Here is a 27,992-nt window from a genome sequence, read left to right as displayed (position 1 = left end):
GTTCAGCCTGAAGAAGAGAAGGCTGCGTGGAGACTTCCTAGCAGCCTTCCAGTATCTGAAGGGGGCCTACAGGGATGCTGGGGAGGGACTCTTCATTAGGGACTGTAGTGGTAGGACAAGGGGTAATGGGTTAGAACTTAGGGGAAGTTTAGATTGGATATAAGGAGGAAATTCTTTCCTGTTAGGGTGGTGAGGCACTGGAATAGGTTGCCCAGGGAAGTTGTGAGTGCTCCATCCCTGGCAGTGTTCAAGGCCAGGTTGGACGAGGCCTTGGGTGATATGGTTTAGAATGAAGTGTCCCTGCCCATGGCAGGGGTGTTGGAACTTGATGATCTTAAGGTCCTATCCAACCCTAACTATTCTATGATTCTATGGTTCTAGGATATTATATATAGGTAACTAATAATATATTAACAGTTCGTCTTGATAATCTTAAGGGTCTTTTCCAACATAAATGATTCTATGGTTCTATATAGAATGAAGAAAAACAATTTTCCCTTTCTCAAACAAAGAAAACTATCTCTTGTGGGTCTTTTTAGAATTTTTTTAAATTCACAGCCATGAATGCTAGCAGTGAAAGGCAGTGATCAAAGTTATGCAACTAACATAATTATTTATAGTTTCAGGGGAAAGGCTTGGAGAGGCAGTGTTGGCAAAACTGGGACTCCTGCCACCTTTCCAGACTCTGCTTACAACCAAAACCAAAAATATAGATTGAACATGATTAATACATTTCCTGCTTCATATTTAGTCTGAAGAAGCTCTTAAACTTAACCTATCTCCCACAGAGAAGCGTTAGATAATCTAATAGGCTGTGCATGTGTTTGCTTTTTGTTGGGGTTTTGGTTTGATTTGGTTTGGCGGTGGTTTTTTTTTCATGGGGTTTGGGTTTTTTTTGTGCTTTTGTTGGTTTTTTTAATAAGTTAGTGTGATATTTTCTACGGTTATTTCACATCTGTATCTTTTAGTCATAGAGATGAGGTAGCACAGAGAATAGACACAGTGATGGGGGAAAGGATGAGTTGATAAAAGCCTACACTTTCAAGTTTGGGGGTGGGGAATGTCATCTTTCCCATTGACAGTTTCTCAGACTATTTGAGAGGGTAGGGCAGCATCTGTACTTCTACATGGCTTATAATACACATCAGTCTAGAATGTGCAGCATCCCTGATGTATTTATCTTACAAAGCACACTTTCTTCTGCTGCTGTTGGCTTTGATTGCTGTGTCTAGTGTAAGCACTTACCTATGTAGACTGACATTATGCTATACTATGTAGAAATAAACATGCTGAGCTTATCAAATTTTCTCTGTTTTGCATCGAAGGTGTAAGTCAAGTCACAGTCCCACCTCCTCTGCTCACAGTCATAGCAACACTGGCCCAAGTAATCTCAGGAACGAATTTCTAAGCTTTGATTTTTTGCATCCTAATTGACTGTTCTGAGACCTACCTTTGTAAGACTATTTCTTAGTCTAAATTCTTGACTTTGGAGTGCATACATGTATCTATGACTCCAATATATGTAAGTTTATACATTCTTATATATGAATGTATGATTCCAGTGTCAGTAGATGCTTTCCCTGATGTTAATAATGTCTTTACTTACAAAGGTTTTTGTATTAAGGTGAAGCAATGAACAATACTTGCATACAGCAAGCATCACCTAATCTTTCAAACTTATTTGTATGTGCCTCCAAAAGGTTTCTATGTCACCAGTGAAAGTCAGAACAGAGGAGAAGGTAGGACCGAATAAGAATATTCTGGCCTTATCTAAAGCTGCATGGTCTAGTAACATTTTCTTCCAGTGCCTCAATAGTCAAAAAGAAAAGTTACAATTTCTGATTACACCTTTGGAAGTAATTGATTCTGGCACTGTTGGTAGGTAGTTTCTTCTGGTTGTCTTATATTTATGAATTAATACAAATGGTTTTTCAGTGAATGGATCTGTACACTCTTTATTATAGTAGTAGCCCTGAAAAATAGAAGCAGACGAATCAAAAATGAAAGGTTGAGTAGGTAAATAGCAACAACTTTCTAAACATTAGGTGTTACATTCAAAATAAAATGACAAATATAAAAAGAATATATGTTACAGTGGGAAAAAATGTAGGAAGTGAGCCTGTAACAACTTTTCAGGTTCTAACAACTTTCAGATATATTAGCACCATTTCATGTATTACTTTAGGCAGAGTTGTTGCTGTCATCTATTCTAGTAAGATATGTGCATAAATCAGACAGCTGTGAAAAGAGAACATCAGGTGTGAGAGACTAATTTTATAACTGTTATCACTAATACTGAACTTTATTTGCTCATTTACTTTAAGATCACATATACTATAAAACAGATTTTGATGGACTGCACTTCCTTCCTAATTACTCCTTCCTGTGGGTTTTTTTATTTGTTGGGGGTGAGGTGGGTATGGGTGGGTGTTTTGGGGTGTTGGTTGGTTGGTTTCTGTTTGGTGGTGTTTTGGTGTTTTGGGGGGGGGGGGGGGTTTGTTTGTTTTTTTTTTTTTTTGCTTGTTTGGGTTGTTTGGGGTTGTTTTTTTTTTCCTTCAGATTTTCTTATTACTATTGCTTGCTAATTTGCCCTGATATGTTCTGTATCCCTTAGAATCATCTGGGAAGCCATACAAATGATTTAACTTAATGTGTATTTATGGAGGGAAGTGTATACCCTGTGCTTTCTATATCAGAAAAATATATGTCTAGGCTAGGGAAAATACATGAAGAAGGAATTTATATAATAGTGGAGAAAAAAAAACAAACAAAAACAACAAAGACCCCAAGGAATTTTGTTTCAAAATGTGATGTGGGTGTTTTTTTTTCAAGCTGGATAATTTTTGAAAACAGAAAAGAAAGCTCCACAGTTTCTTAATTAAATGCATGTCTTGTTAAATGTGAAGAAAAATTTGTGATATTGGAAAAACTAATTCTGTTTCTGACTTTCTCATAGCTTGCCTTGTTCTGGTGAAGGGTTTCTTTTTTCATTCTTCTATTTTGCTCTTTGTTTCCCTTGATGAAACGTGTTTAACCTGAACACACTTAACAGAATTGTTATTTTACATGAAAGTTGTTTGATAATAACTTCAAAAAACAGCAACAACCCCCCACCCCCTCTCCTCTACTCCCAAAATGACAACATAGAAAACCCAAAACTTAAAGTGAATATAACTTCAGAACATAGGGAAGACAATGCAGCTTGGAATGAAACTTCAAGGCATTAGTCATTTAGAGTTAGATGAGGTGACTGTATATAATGTAGGTGGAAATCTAGTAAGGATTTCTAGATTTAGTCCTCTAGTGTAGCCTGAACAAAAATATTTGTCTGACTCCTGCTGGCAGTCATTATTGTACATGAACTGGCACTGTTTCTGCTGTGTTTTGAATGGATAAAAGAATGCTGTTGAAATTGCTAGCTAAAGAGTACAGATTACTTTTTATTTTATGTAAATGGAGAGATTTGATGACTTTGTCAATAACTCCATTTCCAGAATATGGGGGTGAGGTGTTGTTTTCAACTCAGTTTTAGCACATTAATCTGAAACCCTGAAAAAAGCACGAGTCTTGCTCTAATTCCTATCCCAAGTGAAGCTTGCATTTCTTAACTCTTGCATATCCATTTGGGTTGGCAGCAACTTGTTTACAGTTTTCTCCATTCTGATTTCTGTATCCAATCTCAGTGAAGGCCACTCCATTGCTAAGTTAGAGATGAGTCATATTTCACTTTTTCAGGAGAAGTCTTTTGGATCTTAATCTCTGGAAGAAAGAAATTAAGATAAACAAAAAAAATAGCATTTAACTGACTTTGGAAATAATAGTGAATGCACGGCAAATAAATGATGAGAGTTCTTGTCCTTCAGCTTTAAATACTAATGCTCTCTAATTGTAAAAGCTTGCAGCCCCTTGTAGTTCTTTATTTAAACAGATTCACTTTTCCCCCTGCTTGTATGAGGAATTCGTTTTGGTTTATTTTATTACTACTGGAGTGAGTGAGTAACACATTGTGGGTACTTCTGCAATGCCAATGCAGATGCAAGTTTATATGGGTTAAACAGGAGGCTGGATAAACGCTTGGAGGAGAGATACGTCTGGGATCACCAAGTATGAAAAACAAATTAGGCATGGGAGATCTAGTTGGATGCTATGAAGACATTAAACAGAAGTTAGCTGCTTGTCCTAATTTTCTTCTTTACCAGGCATATCTTGTAGACACATCTAGAAGCTGAATCCTTTGTAATAACCAGTATGACCATCTGTATGTTCATACAGTCTTAAGAGCACTTCTGTAAATTCTGCTTAGTGCAAAGGATTGTAACATTCAGAGATAAGCACAGCATTAGCTGATTTAAATTGCAGATTATTCGGAAACTATTTAGTATATAGTATACTTGAATTAAACTGCTGCTACAAAATCAGTCATACTAAATTTCCTTTGTATGCAAATCTTCTTTTAGACCTTGTGTGAGGTTAGTTAAAACAGTCTCAGAAAATGTATTCAATTTATTCTGTTGACCAAATGATCTGTATAATATTTTCTAGCCCCATATAATAAACAGTCTTCACAGAAACTTACATTATCAGTATTAGTGTTGGAATGGAAATTGCAGCAAGGAATATGAGCCATTAAAATTTTGCAGAATACCACTAGCCCTGCATGTTAAACTTTGTGTAAATGGTGGTGCTCATAAGAGAGCCTATTAACGAGCTCATAAGATTAAAAAATGTCCAGTAGAACAACTGACAGTTTAGTCGAGGAGTTACTCTTTGGTCCTGGCCTTTAGAAATATCCATGAACTAGTGCATAGCTTGAAACAATTTTAATCTTGTTTATGTTGATTCAACGAAATTGCCCCTTTCTGTCTGCAGGCAAAAAAATAGGACTTCTTGTAATTGGATTGCCATGGCAGGAGGGGCAAGCCTACTGAACCTAGCATAGAACAGAGTATAGTATGGAACCTTCACAGGCACCTTAGAAAATGACGTTTGAGCTGTTCCCTTGTAGTGAAAACATAAATATATATGAATGTGACTATTAATGGCCTTTAGGGAAAGAAAAAGAAGGCAAGTTAAACTTGCAATTTTTGAAAGAGGTTTAATCAGAAGGAAGTTGTTGAGGTACTGGATTTACAAATGTTTACTTGGAATTAAAATGCAGTTGGCATGATTTACAACAGTAACCAATATTTGTACTGTTAAGGTAAATATTTATTTCCACACAGTTTTCCTTGAAATATTTATATCCAATGATTCATAACATTTTGCTATCCAGTGCATGATGTTGTTGGAAAGCTTAGCAGGTTGGGGATGTGATGAAACCACAGGGCCAAAAATAATTTGGATACAGATAATTTGAAGTATGTTTCTCTTCAGTTAGTTGATAAGTAGAAGTGAGCAGACCACACAAAGTTATATAAATCCTGGCAGAATGCCAGGAATAAGCAATCACTTTATAGACCAGTAGCATGTAAACATAATATGTAACATATGGAGGCAACTGTCACATTTCAAACAAAGTACTTTAGCACAGAAGATTTTTCTGGAGATTTTGAGGTTATATATTCTTATTTCAAAGCAATGTGAAAATGATTTTTCTAAAATTTCTAAAGGCTGATACTCGTGGATAAGGTACTGGCCAAGAGATAGGGAATGTCTTGGTAGAGAAATAGGGCATGGGCTAGGAATAGGTAAACAAAAGTAATGAAGGTGAAGGTGGGTGAAGACTGACCTTTTAATTTCTGAAGCCTGCAATAATGTTATTCTTCATAAAATTTTACAAATCATTAGTGACTAACTGGTGCTTATGCCAGTGGGTAGGTGGAGAAATAATATTTTACTTAACAATGCAGATATGATTCATGTAGGTTACCTTTTTTTTTTTTAATTAAGGATTTCTGACATGCAAGCTTGAGAGTATATTATCCTCTGCCTGTGTTTGCATAGCTTTCATTTATGCTAATTATATAATAATGATGAAGGTGCTGGGGATTGTCTAGAGATTAAAGAGCATCTGGAAGAAGCTGATAACCTGTGGTACTGATGTATACCATTAGCCCTAGCAAATCACTAATCTCTGGAAGTACCTGCTATCATAAAATGACAAAGGGATTTGGTGATAGGGGTGGAAGTAGGAATGGGCAGGGAGGTTGTAGATGAATACAGGATTGCAGGAGAACCCAGTCTCATACTGTACACATGTGGCCCACAGGAACTGATCCTCGAAGTCCTGGAGCAAAGGGAAGGCTTCCAGGTTCTGTGTACATCCTTGATATGACATTTAAAATTTAAATCTGTAGAAAGAAAAAGGAGTGGGAACATAATTTGCTGTACAGCTTTGGTTCTGGTTTGTATATTTTAAGGAACTAACTCCTATTAATATAGATAATTTTGATTAATGTTTGGTCGATATGGGCTGAGTTGTTAATTCAGAGATATTCATTCATTCACCATTACCCTTTATGTATGATTTAAAACCTTATATGACTGCATCATACTTGCTGTCACTGTGTGCTTTTATATGAGGTGCCAAGGAATGGGTTTTGGATGCAATATTAGCTCGGCTTTGAGTCATCTTTTGTCAGTTTATATGTCAGTTCTCAGCTTCTGCCTTTGTTGGGAGATTTTGCTAGCTGTGCTAAATTAAAATCTTCAGGTATAGTAAATTCAACATAACCAAAGCGGCTGCACTTCCACAGTGTTATAACAGTTCAAGAAAAGCAATGGGACCAGGTGATGTAGTCTTCATTCTTCTTTGGTAACATGCTTTTGTAGCAGTGACTGGAATATAAAATCTTGTTCTTTTTTTATTAACATCTAAGATCCCTGTTCATTAAAACTGAATGTTATGCTTCATCCAAAAAAAAAAAAAAAGTTGGCAAACTAGAAGTGTAGTATAGTTGTTTAAACTCATTAGGTACAGGAGTTGTTTAAATAATATGTTAGTATTTTAAGTAATCATAAGGTGAGCAAAGAAGTAATTGGTTCATATCAGTTCCAGAACATATTTGTATTTCGCATGAACTCTTAAAAGATGAGTATCCAAAACTGTTAAATCACTGGCTGTACCTGCAGAACTGTTCTGGAAAGGCCATAAGGGCAATAATCTATAGAAATGCTATCTTAAAAAAATACTGAATTTTAATTTTTGTTATACACTAGCAAACCTTAGTCTTCTGTAACAAATAATCAGGAAGTCTTAAAAGTTTTTGGAGTAAACCTATACTTTAGACTTTGAGACTTTCTCTTTGCCTTTCTCCTTAGCAGACTCCCTTCTGAATAACCTGGTCTTTTGTGTTGAAATGTCTTTCCACCTATACATGTACATATTCTAGAGTAAGGGATTATCTTTTACTTTCAGCGGACTGAAATGACAAAAGACAATCTATCCAAGTGCGTCTATGCGGACTTAATATCTTCTTCTCTGTCTAAAAGGCTCGCCAAATACTTTGACTGGCTCAAATAATCATTTCCCTGTTTGAATGAAGGGGCTTTTTTTGGGGGGGGTAGGATATGGGTGGGGGAGAAGAGGGAGAGACAACAAACGAACTGTAGAATGCAGTATGTGTTTGAGTGGAGTTCCAGTTTACAATAAATATATTTCATTTCCATTTGAAGAAATTTTCCATACCCTTTTTACAGGAAACGTTTCATTTGGTCAACTGCCATTCCTACTAAAGTATTTTTCTCAAGGCAGGAAGGTGTTGTTGGCTGGTTAAAGAACTAACTCCAGAGCAATAAGCTTATGGAACTACTGTTACTAGTCGCATTTGACTAGTCTACTTGCTATTACACTACATACTGTTGTGTAGCTCTAGGTAAACATAGGGTGTCCTAAGAGGTGCCAAGTGCAAAGAATTCTTTGTTCATTTAAAATTTTCATGCTGGACTGACTTATATTACAGACTTTCTTGAAACAGTAAAAATCAACAAAAAAACCTTAGAAAATTAGTACAAAATTTATAGTGTGACTCTAACAGTATTTCAAGTTAAATTTCTTGTTATTTTTGCACTTAAGAAAAGGTAGAAAATTGAATTGTTTAATATAGAGCTTTGATTAGGACAAATGGACAAATGCCAGCAGCTCTATTTTTCTTCTGGTTTTGTTTTGTTGTTTGGTTTGGGGTTTTTTCCTTATTTCATTTTATTTTGAAAAATGCAGTTTGAATGTAAATCTGACTTGCATAGGAATGATTTATTTTTTTCAATTATTTTTTTCTGGTATGTTTTTTGGCTCTTTGCCTGAATACAGCATTGGGGAGGTTCAAAGAGCATTTTTGTTGCTTTTTTCATTTAAAAAGAGCACTTAAATGTATTTTTTTTCCATCTTAATTGATCATTACTAGTTAATTTAAGCATATGTTCCACAAGTAAACACGGCAAATAAATTGAATTTGTGTTGCAGTGGCGCATTTGAAGACTGGTCAAGAGAGTAGTATGCTAAATTTAAATTAATTGTTTTCTTCTAAAGAGTTCAGAAACACAATTAAACATCTGTGTCAATTAAAGGTATTGGTGTGCTTGTGCAAGTGATGTTGAACATGCCTCAACCCCTTGGGTGTAAAGTTTGCAATTCAAACTGCCCCTCTGGGTGGTTTGAGCTGAGCAGCCAGATCTTGCCCTGAGGTGTCTGAGAAGTGTTCATAAAATCATCCTGATAACAGGGCCAGTGAAATGAGTCTCTGTGACAGGGGCACAGTTGCAAATGATGGGGCCATGGTTATGGATTAAACTCAGGCTGCTGCGGTTTGATGAGTGAAAATATAACTAAGTAATTCTTCCATTTCCTTCAAGTGGATTTTGCTGTACTTTCTGGTGGAACTCTGACAATCTTTCCTCTGGATGTTTGATGTGTGGAATATTTTTATATATTTTTTTACCCATAAACTTTAGGAGATGTTGATAATCTGTAGGCAGTTTTTGTTGAGACTGGAGGGGAGAATTTCACACTCTTCACTCAGCAGTGCCTTTAAAATATATAGACATTAAATGTTAATATATGTGCTGTAGAATCTGTTGTGTAGACGTAGACTCTTTGGGTTTTGTAACTCTCAAAGTTTGATTTTCCACTAAGGTAAAATGCTGAGATGTCATTTATGTACACCAATGTAAGTGTAAGACACTTTTTATAAAGATAAGAGCCTGCCAAGTTTCACTGCTATAATATATAATAGGTCACAAAAAAGTTAAAATACAATAATGCTGGAATTGATTCAGGGTGAAAAAGCATGAAAAAGCATGCCGATGTGTTATAGACATACTTAAAAATGACTACTTGGTTTTGAGATAAGGAAAGTAGAAATTAATATGAATTATTCTTAGAACAAATCATTTCAGCTCAGTCATACTTTACATATATGGTCTGCTGAAGGGTGTAACATGCTTTTCCAATTCACTGTATTACTGCATTGCTCAGGAGATTCACAAACTAAAGTTAGAATTGTAAAAAAAATAAACCTGAGGAAGGGACAGGTTTGCTATGTTTAACAGGGATTGAAAAAGAAGGGCTGAATAGCATAAGTAAAGGCACATAAAATCTTTCCTTCTAAGACAGGTATGTGTGGGTTCACAGTTATTGCAATACAGTTCGAGATTTAGGGTATTTCAAATAGTTACATTATGTATTTCACAAAAAAAAGTAATTTTCTTCCCATATTCTCCCAATAGGAACTGCAATATGGTTATATGCTTCATATAATTCTGAATGCCCTTATGCTTTGTAGATCATGTTTGTTTAAAGAATAACCAAATTCATTAGTTTCTCAGTATTTCACCTTTACAGAGACATTTCAGGCTCTATAAATGTCTAAAATATTAGATATTTAAGATTCGTATTAACAAGACCAGTTAAAAACTAACCTTTTTATAGTTTTCTTAATTTGGTTGTGTTAAGTTGGGAAAAGAGTAGTGGCTACCTTATTAAAGCAATAAAAGATAATAAAGGAAGAATTGGAAAAAAATAGGGGGATATCTCAAAAAGAAAGTTTACATCTGTTTGAGAGTATAATTTCAGTACTGGAATATGTAAGCCGACTTTGCAGTGGAACAGAGAAACTACGAATTACAGTATCTTGGAAAAACCTACTTTATCAAGTTGTGGCAGGCTGGCAAAGTAGGGAAAGGTTTTGTTACATAATAATTCTGAGATAAATCATAACCTTTTGGAATTTTAAATTACTTATTCTATATGAAAAATATACCACTTTTCCCTCACTAGAATAGAATAGATGATGCCCTTCTCACTCTCTCCTTCCAAATGTAGCTCAATATTTAGAAGTTAAGGAATTTTTAATTTTTTTTTTTAAATAAGCATTAAGTTTCTGATTCATTTGCCACAACTGCAGCCTGTGAAACAAAGGAGAGCAATTATAAGCAAGGATCCTTGTATTCCTTTGTCACAGAATCTGTTGCATAGCTGTTCTCCAAAGTAAATATGGTTTTTGTTTGAGGTTTTTTTTTTTCAGCAGAGTTAAACATTAAAACCACAAATCAAATACAGACTTTTGCACTGTTACCTCCCAACTGTTACCTGCAAATGTAAAATTTAAGAGCATGTATGCTGCCTCCTTCTTCAGGGAAATCCTGCAGGAGAACAATACCTTTCTTAATCTGTTACAGAAATTGTCATTTTCCCCCAGTATTACGTGAATCCCTAGTTTTGTGGGAGTCAGCCACATAACATGTGGTCTTCTGGTGCCTGGTTAACCTCAAAAAAAGCCTCAGACCAGTCAAACTGAAAGTAGTGAGGGTGAGGACAGATAGTTATATTCCATAGAGATTAGGCGATGCTAGATGTAATGACAGAGCAAGAAGAAATGCAAGTCCAGTAGAAAACATTCAGCTCTATCTTGAAAATGATACTGTAGAGATTCACAGTATACAGTATGTGGCAAATTTCCATTCTGAAGCGACATAAGTAACAGAAAGACTGAAGTTAAAACCTGTAACTGTATGCTGTCCAACAGGTCTTGGGCAAGACATCCTGAAGTGTGCATCTTTTGTGGTGTTTACATATGCATGCAGTCAGCCACTTTTGTTGTGTGTCAGATTTTTCACTTCCTTTCTCTCCTTCATTGCTGTTATCTAATCCCTAATAGTAGGCAGAAAACTGGTATTCACACACTTTTAAACAAAACAAAACAACTCTTTATTGTTTGTGTCCAATATCAAATGAAACTATAGCTATTCGAAGGTGCTGGTACATTGATAAAAAACACTCACCTCCTGATTAAATTCCAGCCATAAATGACAGAAGGAATGAATTACTGGATAGTGGTGTGGTGATAAGTACAGGGCATGTGCTAATGCTTTCAGGCTGTTTTGAAATGGCAGGTGTAAGCAGTTAGGAACTTAGCAGCCCAGGTGTTGTTTGCAGGAAGTGAGCTAGTGTACTGTGAGGAAGGAATGAATGGTTTGTAGTCTAGCTCTTGTTATTTCAGTGACGTGCTGTGCAGTTTCAGCTAAATGTCTGTTCTTTCTCCTTGCCTTTATGCCTAACTGCTGGAGGGATTTTTTAATAGTAGTTCTGGGGTTTGTACAATATTATTGTTACCATTTATTGTCAATGCCATTGGTAGTGTCAATAAAGATGTTAAAAACTCACTTGGTATCAATACTGATCAGTTCTCTCACCTTTTTATTTATTTGTGTTTTTTGCTCATTTAAAGTAACGAATGTGGAATTGCAAGCACATGCTAAGTGTTGGATAGCATTTTCTCATGTACTACAGGGACATCAGCAAAATCAAGGAAAGAAGCAGAACAGACATTATATGTGGCTGTAAAAAAGTTAAAAGTAGGAGTATCAGTACAATGTATGATAACAAGACAAAAATGTCTGTAAAAAGAGACCTGATTTGTATTGTGGCTCTAAATATAAGTACTGAAATATAGTCTTGAAATTACAAACTTTCAAATAGCTTTTTTATCAGTAATAGTCATTGTTCTTTATTTTTTTTTAAACTAGCAGTAGGACTAGATGACCATTATAGGTCACTTCTCACTGAACTATTCTGTTCTATTTAATTCTTAAGGTTTAAGTATTTATTGAACTACCAAGCCTAAATTGCCTTCAAAATTGTCATAAGAACAGGGCATTAGAAATGAGAACACAGCATTTTAAGGGACTCACTACAAGCAACTGTGTTTATGGTGCAATAACATAGCTATTAGCTTGCACAGTATATTCAGTGTTACAATATTTGAATTTATCTTATTATAATTTTCAGTGACTTAAGATTGAAATCTTGTACTTGGGCTACTGTATTTTTCTGAAACAAAAGATAAGTAGAAATGAACAAGGGATAATTCATACTACTTTCCTTCTTTTTCTTCCCATCCTCTTGCCTTCTCACCAGATCCTTGAATAGTCCTGATGGATAAAATTATACTATATGATGTGTAACTGTGTCTTTTCTCTAGGCAGCCTCTCAGTGCTGCTAGTTATTCTTTGGCAGTCTGAATCTTTCATCTTGGCATTATGATTCAGCCTGAATGAGAAAATTACCATTAATAGCATCGGCAAGTGTGAGGAGAGCTAGTTTGGGCTGCTAAATTTCATTCCCGTCTAATACTGTTGAGGGGATTAGGACCACTGAGACTTGATGTGCATGGTAAAAGAACTGAGGCAGTGTGTTTGGACTTTATTTCCCCTTGTTCTTAGGAAAACATTCTTCTTGACAGCTGCATCTTTTCATGCTTTTTTTATGAACTTATTTAAAAACATCTTCATGTGAATAAATTTATTCAGAGAGCAAATTCACCTGTGAGCAAACCCATTTGGATGGGTGAATAAGAATTTTGGCTTTTTTTTTTTTTTTTTTTTTTTTTACTTAACGTTCTTTTCTCCCATGAATGTCTATAAAGCAGTAGTAATTTTTCAGTTTTGATAGCTCAAAATTGAGGAAGAGAAAAAAATAGATGTTAGAAATCTCCATTATTTAAGGCAACTATCTTTTTGTGTGTTTGGGAGGGTAGGGGTGGTTTGGGTCTGTTTTCTTAGTGTCTTGCTCAGAATTTTGAATACCATTATTAGAAATTATATTCAGACAACCTTACGCTGTGATTACAGACTGTTGCCAATATCAATGACAGAAGGGAAATGATAATTCTTATCAGCATCTAATTCAGGCAAATGGAGTGGAGGTTCATGTGGTAATGTAAAGGCTCTTTATAAGCTCTTGGGTACTTTATTTGATTTTTTTTCCACAGGCTTTCTGTAAATAACGAGACACAAGAATACAGTGTTAAAGTACACGCTCAGATGAGAAGATGACAGGACTTACAGATAGCACCGTGAGGAGTGGCTGATTTTCACAGGTTGTTAGGTTTATGAGAAAGATGGCCAAGCGTCACCAATAACCAGGGTGAGTGTTTGAAACCCTCAGAGAAGTGAGATCTTGTAGGGCAGGTGGTGCCTTGGTAATTGTATCATTGGTATCAGAAAAGGCTAAGGTGACCTGGGTACAGTATCACAAATCCTGAATTTGGGAACATTGTAGCAAATCTGGGATTACTGAGAAAAGTGTAACTACGTATGAAAGGTTGATTTAGGAGGAAGCAAGGGTATAGATAAGGATGGGGAAGAACAAATGTGGAAATGGAGAGAAAGTGGTATAAAAGAGGCAGGTCATATTTAAGCAGGCAGATGGTTAGTACACCTGTCTGTTTGGACCTTGCACCTTATCACTGTAGTTTGTTCCACCTTAGATTTAAATTTTGCTCCTTATTATTATCTGTGCGAGTGTCCTCATGAGTGTGGACACATGCGTGTGACCACCAGTCACATTTCAGCTTCACCTTGAAGTAGAGCTGTGCAACGAGTGGGACTAGAAGACTGCGTCCAGCTAATAGAGAAAGGATAATGGGTCATAGGAGGCCACAGGCCTTGGAATAACAATTGTAGGGATAGCTGATGGATGGTACCAGCTACTGCAAAGACCATGAATCCAGCTGCCAGGGATCTGTTAGCTGTGCTGTTGGTATTTATGACTGCCGCTTGAGTTTATGTGGGTTCTAATAAAGGCACGTTTTTCTGATTCCACTGGTCTGTGTAGTCAGGCATTTTAGCCTGACCCTTTGGCATATGTGCGGACCTATGCTGGGAAGGGGGGGCCTGCAGCATTCAGCTTCCCTCACTCTAGGTGTGGAGGAGAGTGAGGTTGCAGAGCCCACATGTGGATGAGATCGTCCCTTAGTGACATGGTTTAGTGGTGGACTTGGTGGTTCCAGGATAAAGGTTGGATTTTATGATTTTAAAGGTATTTTCCAACCTAGTTGATTCTATGATTGAACCGCGCAGCACCTGCAGGGGCACAGAGAACCACACAGTGAGTGGAGAGCCCCTGGCTATGTGGGGCTCAGGGCAGACTAGCATGGGGCAGGTTGGGGCAGCAGCCCCCAGAAGCCCTGTCTCACCATGCCCAGAGGCGGGTGAACAGTACCAAGAGAGTGATTGGGCGGTGGCCCCAGGCCTACAAGGCATGGACTATGGAGATGGAGTGTCTTCTAAATGCACACCAGGGAAAAATGTCCTCAGATGCACACCCAGCTGTAGCATGGGGGCATTTATAATCTGTCTGCCCCTGCCGGGCCACCCCATGGCTGGTCACCTGAGAAGCAAGTCATGGGATACTTATTAGACCTTAAAGCCACCTGCAGGAAGCAGACTTGTCAGGCTGTGAGCGTTACACCTGAGAGTTGTCATCTTGTCCTACCCTGAGTAGCTGCTGGGCCCTGTGCTTGTGTGGAGCCTTGTTTACTGCTCTGTCATCTTGAGTGCTAGATGGGGAACTCTGTTCAAAAGTAAATTTGTACTTTTCAAGTGTATATATGGACCTCTACTCAAACTCTGTCTGTACTGATGTATTTGTTTCCAATAATGTTACAAGGGAATATCTCTGTGAAGGGTATCATGTAGCCCACACGTAGAATCGTGTGGAATTTGAGTTAAGTGCTTTGATTCTGTTCTCATTAAGAGTTTCTTACTGTGTTGAATAAGCGTTTATGGTTTATTTTCCAGACCACCTGAGGTGGCTTCCCTTTACACAACTGATTTAAAAGCAGCTCACTGTGATTAGTTAACATTTGAACGCCTGTGTTACTTTATTTACAGAAATCTGTTCTCAGCTCACTAGTCGAAGCATTTGTTGTACAGCATTGCTAACTTTCATTTTTCCAGAATTGTCTGTGATTACTGTAGTCTTCCTAAGGTATGTAATCAGTCTGGCCTTTTCTGGGAAAGTACTAGCATAATGTTCCTATGATAAAGAAAACCACAGTGTAAACTGACTATGCATGTGGAGATGAATTGGACTACTGAGTACATAATTTCCACATCCCTATTTATCAGCAGTTAATTTTGTCATCTAGCAGGTCTCTTAGTGTCTCAATGGGTTGATCTGTGCCTGTTGAAACAAAGTGACTTTAGCTGTCCCTCTCATTCCTTTGGTTATCACAGTGTGACAGAAGACACTTATGACTTTAAAATGTCATTCATAAAGAAACACATTCAAGTGATTTGTTCAAATAAGTGAGATTGCTAAAGTAAACATCAGCGTTGTCAGCACAATTTTACTTTTATCTTTACTCTTACTCTTTGTTGCACAGGTTTAAAAGGGTAGAATGGACAACTAAGTTAAAAATCATGGAGCAATCTTACAGTGCAGCTGCTTTTGGAATGAGAATATGTCTGGTGCAGTCACATACAAGGGCATCCATTACCGTCAAAATTTTGTATCTAATAGCATAAGAAGGAATCAAAGCCTTAAAATCATTATTTTAAAATATCTTTTGCTAAAGCATATTAAATTATGACATTGCAAAATATTGCTAGAGTAATTCTCTGCAGTTTGGCTGTTCTGGAAAAAGTCATTTAGAAAAATACAAATTCATATATTGCTTGTGTGCCCAAACTTTGGGAGCAAAACCAAATTTGTATGCAGGTTAGAATTTGCCTTAATGTTCCATTCATGAACAGTTAATAAACTGGCACAGAGTTAATATTTTATCATTTTGACATTATATTCTACTGTTATACTACTAAGTTTGTATCTGTCTTTTGCTATTCTAAATATGCATTATGTTTAAAATGCATAGGATTAGTTTTAAACTCTCTATAAACAGAAACACTAAGGTAATATAAATAGGAACATTAAATAATTACAAGGACACATTATTGAAAAAACAAATAAAATTGGAATGTGATTATTTGAAGTCATCTAAAATATTATAGACTTGATGGCATTGCCACCCAATTTTACTAACCTTTCTATAGTCCTTGGTAGTTAAACTGGAAATGTTGAATGAAGGCTTTTACCTCTTGTGAGTAGATGAGTAATTTCCCCCAGACTAGATTTTCTTAAAAATGGTTAAAGGGAAGGAATTAACAGACTCACAGGGTAGATTTCAGGGAGGTACGTCATATTTCATTTTGTATATATTTTCATTAAAGATGAAAGTGTTGTATTTATTTTATTCTATTCATGGTGAATGAGTTATCCAAAGTAGAGAGAATTCCTGTTTGCACTGAATGAAATCCTTTTGATAAAAGCATGAGTGCATCTCATCACTTCTGATTTCATTAAAATTGATAAAAAATTGTAAAGGAAGTATAAATTAGCTAAAAATCAGAGTAGTCAATTTTTTTATTATCTCCCCCCCCATCTGGTATTTGCATACTGAAAATTGTCACATTCAATTTGAAACTTAGATTGACAACTCTTTGCTGTTGATGCACATTTGAAAGAATGGCAGTCTTTATTTGCTAGACTTGTGAGAGAAGTAAAACCCGACTTTACCATCACTTCATCATTTGTGAATCTCTTTCAGTACCTTTTAACACTTGTTAAAAAAAAAAAACACCTAAAGATATGATGAAAATTACAGCAGACATACTCAAGGGGATAATGCTAAAAAATGTGTAAATTTAATACAAAAGCAAAACATCTGTTGAAAGATTTTTTTGGGGCTAATGCAGCATAGAATACCGGATACTGAGTAGATGTGGGTGGGAATGGGAGTGGAGTCTGTCTGTGCCAAAGAAGAAATGCTAACTTTTGTCATCAACTAAATAATCTTTAAAAACTTAGAGGAAGGGAAGTTTTACTTTATCAAAGTTTTACTTTTTGCCTTTCCACCACTTCAACACTCTTTCTTTTAAAATACACTGCCAGAAATCTTTTTTATCTTGACACATTGGCTATGTGTGGGAGAGGAGGAAAAAAGAGAAGAATGCATGTTTATGAAGAAAGGGAGAAGGGTGCATGCAGTCTGGGAGCATACACGGCAAGGTATGGAATTACATTAACATAAATGCTTAGGATAGTCAAAAGTCTGGAGGAAGCTTCTTTTTGTATTATCATCTGATACAGCAAGGAAGTACTTAGTATCACAGTATCTGAGAAAGATCTTGGAGGTCATTTCCACTTCTAGATCACAATAATTGAGCTTGTTTCTGATCTTAAAATCTTAGGAAATGGTGCTTAACTCAGGAATTTCTCTGGTCAAAGCTAGTGAATGTTCTTCTAGTATAAGGTCAGTGGCCTGGACTTTTGAGTAGGAATAGGATTGGAAGTATGTCTAAGTAAGATGTCTGCTCTCAGCTGTGATGTAGTTCATAGGTAAACATGATATTCCCTGGCATCTCCTCTGATTTTGATAGGGGCTAGTACTCAGCAGGTGTCTGTAAAAGCATGTAGCCATTGCATAACTCTTCTCTTCTGGGCCTTCTTTCCAAGAATTTTCCTGAAAAGCAGATAATTTACCCCATGAGACTCTCAGTCATTTTCTTGTGTAACTGTTGCTACAATAGACCCTACTAGAGCATGCAGCTTATATAAATTGTAAATAAATGACATTTTATTTACTGTATTTTTAACTTCCATGCCTTCTTCTGTCTTAATATCTGCTGTCTTGAAAGCAAACCTAGTTCTGGTTAATTACAGTGCAGCCTAAAGTACTTGAAGTTCACACTGAGATTCACTGAATCATACACTTTGTTACAGATTTTCTTGTATATATTCCTTGTTGCTATTGGCAATCCCTTATTTTTACAATCAGTAGAAAATGAAGGTAGTAAGATCTTTATTCTCTATACCATGATGAGAACTTGATGTGAACCATAGAAGTAAGGATGTTAGAAGCTATGTGGAGAAAGGTTCATACAATGGAGAAGACCACACGTGTATTTTAAACATAGTCTAAACACTTTGGACAAAATACTACAGAATTTAGTCTTTGATGTGTCATGTTAATAGTTAACATGTGAACTGTTTTAAAAAGGGCAGTAGAAGTGATGTATTGTGAACCTTGCAGTGAAGACCTACTCCTATAGTTAGAGAAAGAAGTTTCCATTTAAAACAGCAGCCATGAGCTTCTAAAGAAAAAAAAAATAAAAACTCTGTTAAACAAATGCTTAATATTGTTTATTAATTTTGAACATGGTGGAAGATAAAATGCCAGAGATTTTAACATTAGTATTAGAATATAAAGATTAGAACACTGAATAGGTATACTGTGCATTCATTACAACTCCTACCCAATAAAATATCTATTAGCTATGACTAAGAAGTGTGAAAGTGTGAAATGTTAAACATACAAATCTTTTTTGGTCTTCATTGGAGCCACTGGAGTTTTACCTTAGATTTGGACATACACAGAACATTGTGATCCTTACTGGGATAACTTTGAATGTTTCTTTGGGAGAAAAGTTTAGGAATTTAATTATTTTCTCTAAAAGTTGTTTAGTTTTTCATGCTTTGGTATTGCATGCACTGAAAAAATATGGTAGAAAAATACTTGGAAATGCTTTTTTCATTTTCTGAAAAGGATTTTTACTCATGCAGACCTCTAAGTACTGTGCAAGTCATGGAGTAATGCAAATAAAAACTTAATAAATATTTAAACAATTAAACTTTGACTTTATTTGGGAGTAGCTATGCTGATGTTATAGTTTTATAATGAAACATTGTGTTGTTAAGCCCTAGCTAATAAGCTCTGACAAGATGCAGAATTTACTAGCCTAAACGTGGCTCTTTAATGCAGCTGTATTTCTTTGGGAGCTAAGCAAGTATAGGCCAGCTCTGTCTTCTGCAGATGTGTAGGCATATGCCAATAACAGTTTAAGTGATTTGACAGGACTTAGACTTACAATTTTTACATTAATAAAAAAAAAAAGCTTTTGTTCATCCTTATTCTCCATTCAAGTTATTCTGTGGACACATGAGAATAATTGAAGTGTCCAGAAAATCTACTATTGTGTTGGTTATGGTTATCAATTTTCTACAAGTAGTACGAAGTTTAGCATTACCTTTTCAGAATGTTTTTCATTTTTTTCCTCATGAACCAGAATCTCCATTTCATAGAGGTCTTATTAGCTATACATCACGGATAAAAAGAGCTATCATTTATTTGGTTCTGATTTAGCAGTTTAGGCTTCCTGCGCTCACTTGTCAATGGTTTATCTGTCATCCTAGTTCTGTCACTATGACAAATGAATATTGGAAGTCCAAAGAAAACGTCTGAGACAGAGAATGTGGGTTTATTGTCATTCCACTTTCATCTTAGGAAGTTAAGTATGAATCACTTATTTGGCTACAATCCTGATTCCAAAATCAGAGAGATTATTTCTGTATTTTAGTGTCTTAAACTGATACTCTGTCTAATTTTGCAATGGCTTTAAGAAAGGTAAGGTTTTAACTCATTGGTACAGTTTCTTAAACAATTGTTTAGTTCAGAAATCCCACAAAAGGGAAGTTTAACGTTGGTAAAATACTGAATTTAGTTAAGTTAGTTATAGTTACTACAGGTACTATTTTTCCAATACCATCATTTCTTACAAAACATTTTTATTTCAGTATACTTTTTTTTTAAATACTTGCTGAAATCAGTTGAAATACTTTTATATCTTTCAGCAATAAAGCATATTTACATAAACTATGTATGCATTTATCTATTTACACTTATAAATACATACATGTGCCTTTCATTCATGTATAGATATATAATCAAATATCTAAGAAATATTTTTTCTTTTTTCATGAATTCAGAACCTGTACTATTTAAATCTGTCATTTGCTACCTTAGTAGAATTCAGTTAAAAAAAAAAACAAACAAACGTGAAAGCCTGATTTTCCTTTTGAAAGCTATTCAAACTATTACCTGATTATTCTGTCTTTAAAAGTCATATTTTTATTCTTTGTGCAATTATTGTACAGGAAAGTGGTAAAGTGTATACATTTGAAGAGTCAATGGGCATCTCTTGTTTTATTCTTTTTTTATTATTATTTTCCTTGAGCATCTGGAATCCACTAACTGTTAGCAAAAGCCACTGTCTACTGAACTGTATCAAAAAGCTGACAGTTGGCTCTATGGCTTGCAAAATAAGCACATGAATAAATGTACTAGGAAATATATTAACCTGTCATTTTTATCACTGATGTCTTTCCTACAAAGAATAGGAGAATGTTAAACTTACCTTTTCATTTTCCCATATGTGAAATTACTTTTTCCCTTTAGGATGCACTTTGCCACGAAAAAAGTAATAATGTAGTTGATTGTACTGCCTCCCATCTTATCTTTTAAAGGATATTGCTGCATTCTTTTATTTATGTACAGAGCCAGAGGCTGCTTTTAGAATATTTCAGCTGCTTAAATGAAAGTACAATTTAAAAATAAAAAGTATTAATGAATCTGTGGATTATTGCATTCAATTCCAGAAGCTTATTTAAAATAAAGCAAGCAAATTTTAGCAAGTGCATGCATACAGACACTTATCTCTTTGTTGGGGTTGGTTGAATTTTTTAAGTACTTGGGATGGATGTAATTACTGAGAAATGCTATTGCCTAGGAACTGTGTCAATCATTTGCTTACAAATAGAGGGAAGTGGTTTTTGAAAGTATCATCTTACTAAAATAGAATATATATTTTGTTAATATATTTAAATCACAGTTAATGAACACACTTAAGTAGCTATGCTTTGCTGCACAGGTGGCAAAACATCTACTGCTTTTGTTCTGTACATCATCACTAGGTAAAAATTCTCATGAATCAGCATTCAACTTTCTACCACTGAACAAACACTGGTACTTGGAGAGCAGGGGGTTGCACCTTGTGTTTTAGAAATGGTGTAGGGTTTTTACAAGTTACAAAGAGCTAAAAAAAAAGCTATGTTGTTCTTGTAAAAACTGTTCAGTAAGATTTCTCTCGCCAGGGGAAATGGTGTCAGCATACTGGGCTTCACCATGCTCACACGAGAAGCACCATGTACCCTGTGTCCCCTTGGTGCTGCCCAGTAGCACCACAAAGCTGTTCACAATTGTTTGGGCTCTTGCTTCTTTTTCCATCTGCTGCTTCCTAGTCTGCAGCACAACTAAAGAAACCTCTGCTAGTTCCCACTGGTGCAGCCTGACTGTTACTTTTCTGCCATGTTAAGAATAAGGGTTGTCTCAAGCAAATCAGCTGCTGGCTTGGGCTCACCATCCACTTTGCTGAAGAGTCAAGCATAATTACACTCTACAGAGCAGAGTTACAGGAGGAAGAGCAGAGAAGCACTTATTCCTCATCAGATGCATTGTAGGATTTCAGTGTTTTAAAGGAACAAGCATTCCACTCTTTGAATTAAAGGAAGCAATGCATGTGCCTTTTAGTTTCCACACTGATAGTCTACAGATGTAGCTAATATGTGATAAAATCTCCTTTCTTTTTGGAAGCAAAACCATATTGTGGAGTATTACCTAAACGCAGAATAAAATACAGTGGTGAAAAACTTCAGTGCTACACTTAATCTCACTGATTGAAATATTTAATTGAAATGCAACACCAGTTTTATAGACCAGTTTTATAGATTTGATTGTTTCTTCAACCAAATCTATGGTTAGAACAAAGCTATTTTCCAATTAGATTCTCATGGAGTTCTCATTCATGTGAAACATACAGGCAATTGGCCAATAGATTATTTACTTCATGCAATTTCAGCCTCCAGAAAAACTTCAGAAGTGTTCTTCTGATTTCTTCAATCTTTTCTTTATCTCGTATTGCCCCATTAGTGACAATTTATGAACTTTTTTCAAAAACCATTTGTAATTAGTGGCAGTTAAGCAGCTTTTGCTAAAATAGTAGGACTAAAAAGATCATGAGTGATTGTCATCAGACTAAATTGTACGTAGGGATTCGTTATATATACTTATACAAGCATTATATATACATTATACAAGCTTTTAATAATGAAGTCTTAGCTTTAGAGACATGCTATGCATTGCTTGTCCTATATTTTATTAATTTCTAGCATAAACACGGGATTTCAATTTTTTTTTAACCATGATTATGCATTTGCACTAGAATCGCAAGCTAGGAAGTTTTGAAGTGCAGTTTAAAAGTTAGCTTTTGTTCAAAGAACTGCACATTAATTACAGGTCTCATCTGTGGTCACTAGAAAGAGACCTACTGAATATTCCCAAACCACTTTTCTAGGACACAAAAATAATTCCTTTTTGTGGGTAGCACTAGGATTTACTCCTCTTTTAGCTATTTCCTAGAGGAAAGATTTAGGAAAATAATACCTAATATTACTGTAACGATCATCTTAAGCTTAAAATGCCAATTTTCAGCTGCTTCCTTTATCTTGCAGGGGGTTTTTTTCTTGGGTTTTTTTTTTTTTTCTTTTTAAAAGGAGTCAATATATATGAGGAGTATGAAGAAGTCTAAGAGAATATGTTGTTAGACTGTTCCTTTCAAATAATACAATGAATTTTGCCAAATGAGCTTCAAATAGTTATCTTTAGATAAAAGAATGTATGTAGCATAATGGCAGCTGAATTTCTGCCCTTTCTTTAGATCCTTTTGAGAATTTAGTTTTGTTTGGTTGGTTTGTCTAGGTAAACATAGGTGTAGTTTAAAATGTCCTACCTGTATATTAAATAAACATAGTTTGAAACTGAATATTATATCCAGTTTAGAGAATAAGTTCTGTATAATGTTGTATTATTTTGCTAGAGTGTAAGCCATTAAAATATCACCATAATTAGCTGTTTATGACAATCCCAGGAGAAGTGTAGAATTATATTCTTGCTTGTTTCTTTGCACCAGTATTCTTGTTTCTTTGTAACTGTAGAGTTGCTGACAAGATTCTCTTGTTATTTTGTTCTGAATAACCTTTTGGTTGGGGTTGTTGTTGTTTGTAGGTTTGGGGGGGTTTTGTTTGTTTGTTTTTGTTTGTTACTTTTAACTATATGAAGATGAGAGTTAAAACCAGAAGTCTGTTAGGTTCAGATTTGAATGAGCTACTTTCCATTCCTGGAAATGCTCCATGTAATTCCTGCAAGCAAAGGTATCCATACCATATCCCTGATATGCTTGCTGTGTGGCTGGACTGAGTCTATCCTGTTTCACCATCTATTTTCTTGCCTTTGAACTGCAGTACTTGGGTTTGGGGAGGCAAGATCGCCTGCTCTGGGTGAGTACTTGCACACTTCATGTAGACATCACCATTGTGTGGTGGTCGCTTCAATTAAACTAAGTAGTTTCCTGGATAACTTTTTTGTAATTTGATCACTGATCTTAGTAGGAAGCTGTTCATACAAATTGACTTATATTTGTATAGTACTTGGCAGCATATTTTGATGTTCCTACCAAAGCAAGTTTAGAGACAAAAGCAGTTTGGTCACTTTATATTCAACTTCTATTTCCTTTTAAATACAAGGTTACTTTTCAGCAGATTACCCAAATAAAATGTCTTGGTGTTAAGTTTCTGTCAGAGCAAATGCTTTTAGTCTTAGAAGCTGGTGTTTATGATTAAGCCTATTATGTCATGGAGACTGCTGGAGGTTTGTCCCCTGTGATGCTCAGAATCTTAATTTTGGCTGAGCTATTAATGATTACTGGTGTCTCAGTAACATCTTGTACTTGCAAGGAAGTTTGTTTGTAAAATTTGAGCAAAGTTATGAATGTCTTACTGTTATTTCACTCTCTTATGTTGTTAAGGCTAATCCTGATAGGTCCTAAATAAAAAATAAGCCTTTAGCCATCTAAGCTCTTGCCTTCAGCACTTGTATAGTATGAAATACATGTAAATAAGATCACAACTTGGCCTAGTTAAGTTTTACTAAAAAAAGAAAAAAAAAGAAAAAAAAAAAGAAAAAATCCTGGTAAGGCTTTATTTTAATGTAGGTGGTAGAGATAATTAATACCTAAGCCTCAGAAAGTGTGTGTATATAAATATATATAATATTTTTCCCCCATTCAGCCTGTCATACTAAAGATTTTTTCCCAAGAATTTAAAAATAGAGCAAACTTAGATCTCTTTCCTAAGGATAAGATCAATAGCTTGATTAACATATATTTGTAGTAAGTAAAATAAGTGTTGACATGCTGAGCTAAACAGAATTTGAGGAACAGCTAAACAAAGAGCTTTATTCAGTTTAAAATCTGTTGATACCTTTGGTCATTGTTCTCTTTGGGAAGTGACTTTCAAGTTATATGCCTAACCCCTGTTTAAATTTCAGTCTCACTTGTCTCCTTTGATATGTCAACTCTGGTAGCTCTGTGAACACTGTGTGTGAGCAGAGGAAGTAACTGTATGAAGCTGAAAGACTTGTTCTCCTAAGTAGTCAATAATGGTTTAGGGAGAATATTGTCTGTGATTACCTTGCATTTGAATACAAATGGAGTGGAAATCTGTCCCTTATTCATTCTGCAAGTGTTATACCTTTTCAAAATAAAGAAGTTTTGTGATATGCAAAACTTTTTTTTTTTTTTTTCCTGGGAATCTGTGGCCATTGAGACAATGCCAGTAATTATCATCCATTATTTATTTAAAAGAAAGTTGAAATTTCCTGTCTTTGTATCAACTGTTTTTGAGAAACAAGGGGCTGAAATTCATTTGAATCTTTTACCGTTGTATTCAAGATAGCATGAAAGAACAATTAAATTATGGTAGTGAATAATACTGATTGTGTTGGACAGGTGGAAATAAATCCCATATGTTAAACCTGGAATAACATTTATTAGTAAATCAAATTGTGGAACAATGAAAGTTAGGTGAATAATCAGCTGTAGAGTATTACTTTAGTAACTGATGAGAGAGAGAGAACTCTTCAGAATTGTGCATGGGCAAGAGGAAGAAAATCGAAGAATATACCAGTGTTAATTTCCCTTCCTTCATCCCACACATTCTGATGAAATTTGCCCGTTCGATGTCTCAGTCCTCTAATGGAGACTGCAGCTGACAATTACATTAGGCTAATATTGATTGTAAAAAGTGAAAATACATTATTTCATATCTTTGTTTTCTCTCAGTAGTTTGAAATCATTGCAAGTCCACAAATCAAACTACTCAAGCCACTACTTACTGTGGCTTGTCTGTGGTTGGGTTATTTGTTGGTTTTGGTTTTTGTTAGTCCTCACTAGGAATTAAAACATTTCATCTTATGGTGATATTTGTCCTATTCCTTGCCTGTCCACAGATGGACTGTCCTGGTTGCATCAACAAAAGAAGGATTTTTAGATATGCTACGGCAACTGCTTCAACAACTTCTTTTTTTCCTGAAACTGGCACCAAAGGTTCCTAAAATACTGCTTACTGAACCAGCTGAAGATAGGTTTAATCTGATTTTCCACTTGCTGCTGTTACTTGTAGGGTTAAAATAAAGTCATGAGTGACTACATCTATTGACAATGTTAATGATAGAGTAGTGGTTACAGTGATGTGCTAGCACACCAAAAGGAAGTGAATTGATGCAGTTTGCTGCTGATCACACTAGCAGACACCTACATGTCAGATTCTGTACCACCTATATGGTTTTCTGTAGAACGTGATGTAGTTGCAAGCCTTGCTGGGCAAATGGATTCAGAGAAACATCACAGTATGTAACACAGGAGGCAGTTTAGGTGTTCCTAACATGCTCATATAATCTTGTTTGGTGAAGAGCATGTTCATGTTAAGTGCAGCTCAGTCTAATGTTTCTCTCATTTCTAACATATATAATTTGAACGATCATATGGATCAGACAACGAGTCAGTCTAGTCTAACATGCAAAAGTGGCCAATGGTGGATGCTAAAAGAGAAGACTAATAATGAAGTAAGCATTCTTCAGAATTCTCTTTCTTGCCTCCAAGAATTTGCAGTACAAGGATTTTTTTGGGCCATAGGTGGTATTTCTCTTCAATTTTGGTGTATATATAAAAAAGTTACTGAAAACCCTCAGATATTGTGGGGAGAAGTCCTGTATTTATTTTTTACATTGTTCCAGCTGGTCAGTCTAGTGTCGTTTGGGTATATGAACAATTACATGTACATTATTACTGAAAAGTACTGTTTCTTGATGAATGTCTTTACTGTTACAAGAGGCTGATGCATTGTCCCAGGATGTCAGAATGGTTATAGATGGATCCATTGTTCCTTGGGAAAGTTGCTGCAAATGTCCGGTTAATTAATCCTTAAGAAGGAAAGTACATATGGGAATCAGTATTTGTTTACACCTCTTTCGCTGTTTTTAGGTGTTATGAGAAAGCATAGCTTTGTAAAGTAAAACCTGACATACTGATTAAAGACAAAACTATAAGGATGTAAAAGGAAAGCAGTCTAAAATACACCTTTATTGCATTGACACTTGTGTTTGTGAGGAAAATACAGAAATTAGTAAAAACTGCAGAGTTGAATTTAATTAAAACCAACCCCCTTCATCCATCCTCTGCCCTGCCCATCCTTTTCACAGCAGTCACAAATGGTACTTGTGCCACTCTTTTGGCTGTTTGTACAGTTATAAACTCTTTTTCCTTCATGCTGGTTGCCAAGCAACTATTTTTGTATTTCATGCCTTGCACTGCAGGCATTAATTTCTGTCATGTTATTTTATTTATTATATACTAAAGAAACATTTATAGAGGAAAATGAGGACACTTGTTGTAAGGAAAAAAAATAAATTGTTTGGGAACAATCCAGGAGAAAGACCTCATACAGTCATTTCAGAGAGAACCAAAAAGCTATATTCAAATGCAAAATCAAATGGGAACTTACTAAGAATCAATCTTTATGGAATATATCAAATATCCAAAAGTTAAGTGGAGAACTGGCATTTGACTAGGGTTAGGGACATGCTTCCCCTAGTCCTTTGTTCCTTTCTATTCTCTGTGTTTTAGATGTTTTGTACTGGTATATAGCTACAGAGTTCTTCATGCTCTCCAGTATAGGTATGCCCTCATTGCCCCTAAAACTGTCATGCATAATTCCCAACTTCAGTTTAAACAGAAAGAATTCTTTCAAGCAGATCAGTAATTAAGAAAATTGATTCTTTTTATAGTCAGAGTTTAACCTGGATGGTTTTTCTTTCTGACACTGAACTGGTTTCCTCCTCTGTAGAAGAAGGAAAAGAAAATGACTCAATAGAAAGATTATTTCTTTGTTGAAGCTATTATTTATTAATGCTACTTTTTCAATCTAGTTATTATAGTAGCTATGGTCAGTTTAATTGATGATCAAATCCCCAAATCATTTGGGTGTTTTTGCAACTGTGTAACAGCAAGGCAAACTGGATCAGCTGTAGTTAGCCAAAATTATTAATATATAAATCATATTCAGCAACTGATTTAATCCTTTGTGCATAAGCAGTGTTGACTAGTGAATATACTTGCTGAGCTGTTCTCTTGTCTTTGCAAATTGTAGGAAGAAAGATTGGTAAATTGAGAAAGAGGTAGAGGTTGCACTTGACAATGTGAAATTATTTTTAACATACTCTAGTGGGTTGGGAAGTAAAACATCAATAAAAATGCTTACATCTCTTCATTTTCAAAGACCTTTATGACAATACATTTATCCTCACAATGCCACTGGGGAACGTAGACAAGTATTAGCATTTCTGCTTTACAAAGAAACTGAAACCATGTTTGATACAACAGAACTGCTGAACGTCAAAGGCAGGATTACTAACCTAGTCCTCTGAGTTTAGCTTTCATGGGGATAATCTTTACTAGTGAAATAGTAAGCTTTATTTTTGTTGTTGCAC

The 27,992-nt window shown here is 35.5% G+C and overlaps 1 protein-coding gene and 1 long non-coding RNA gene across 12 annotated transcripts in view; one reads left to right on the top strand and one right to left on the bottom strand.

The window, feature by feature from the left end:
• DMD (dystrophin) overlaps positions 1–27,992 on the top strand; it is a 745,980-nt gene that overhangs the window by 277,905 nt on the left and 440,083 nt on the right. The window lies entirely within an intron of this gene.
• Positions 3,238–14,790, bottom strand: LOC133210247 (uncharacterized). Its single transcript, XR_009724895.1, has 3 exons — positions 14,711–14,790; positions 6,084–6,290; positions 3,238–3,759 (listed from the first exon to the last, which is right to left on the bottom strand). It is a non-coding gene; the product is annotated as an uncharacterized LOC133210247 (long non-coding RNA).

Source organism: Neopsephotus bourkii, unplaced genomic scaffold (assembly GCF_033783945.1).
Source record: "Neopsephotus bourkii isolate Nb327-2 ecotype Australia unplaced genomic scaffold, CSIRO-AGI_Nbou_v1 NB_414, whole genome shotgun sequence".
Taxonomy (NCBI): domain Eukaryota; kingdom Metazoa; phylum Chordata; class Aves; order Psittaciformes; family Psittacidae; genus Neopsephotus; species Neopsephotus bourkii.
This window is presented reverse-complemented; position numbering and strand designations above follow the sequence as displayed.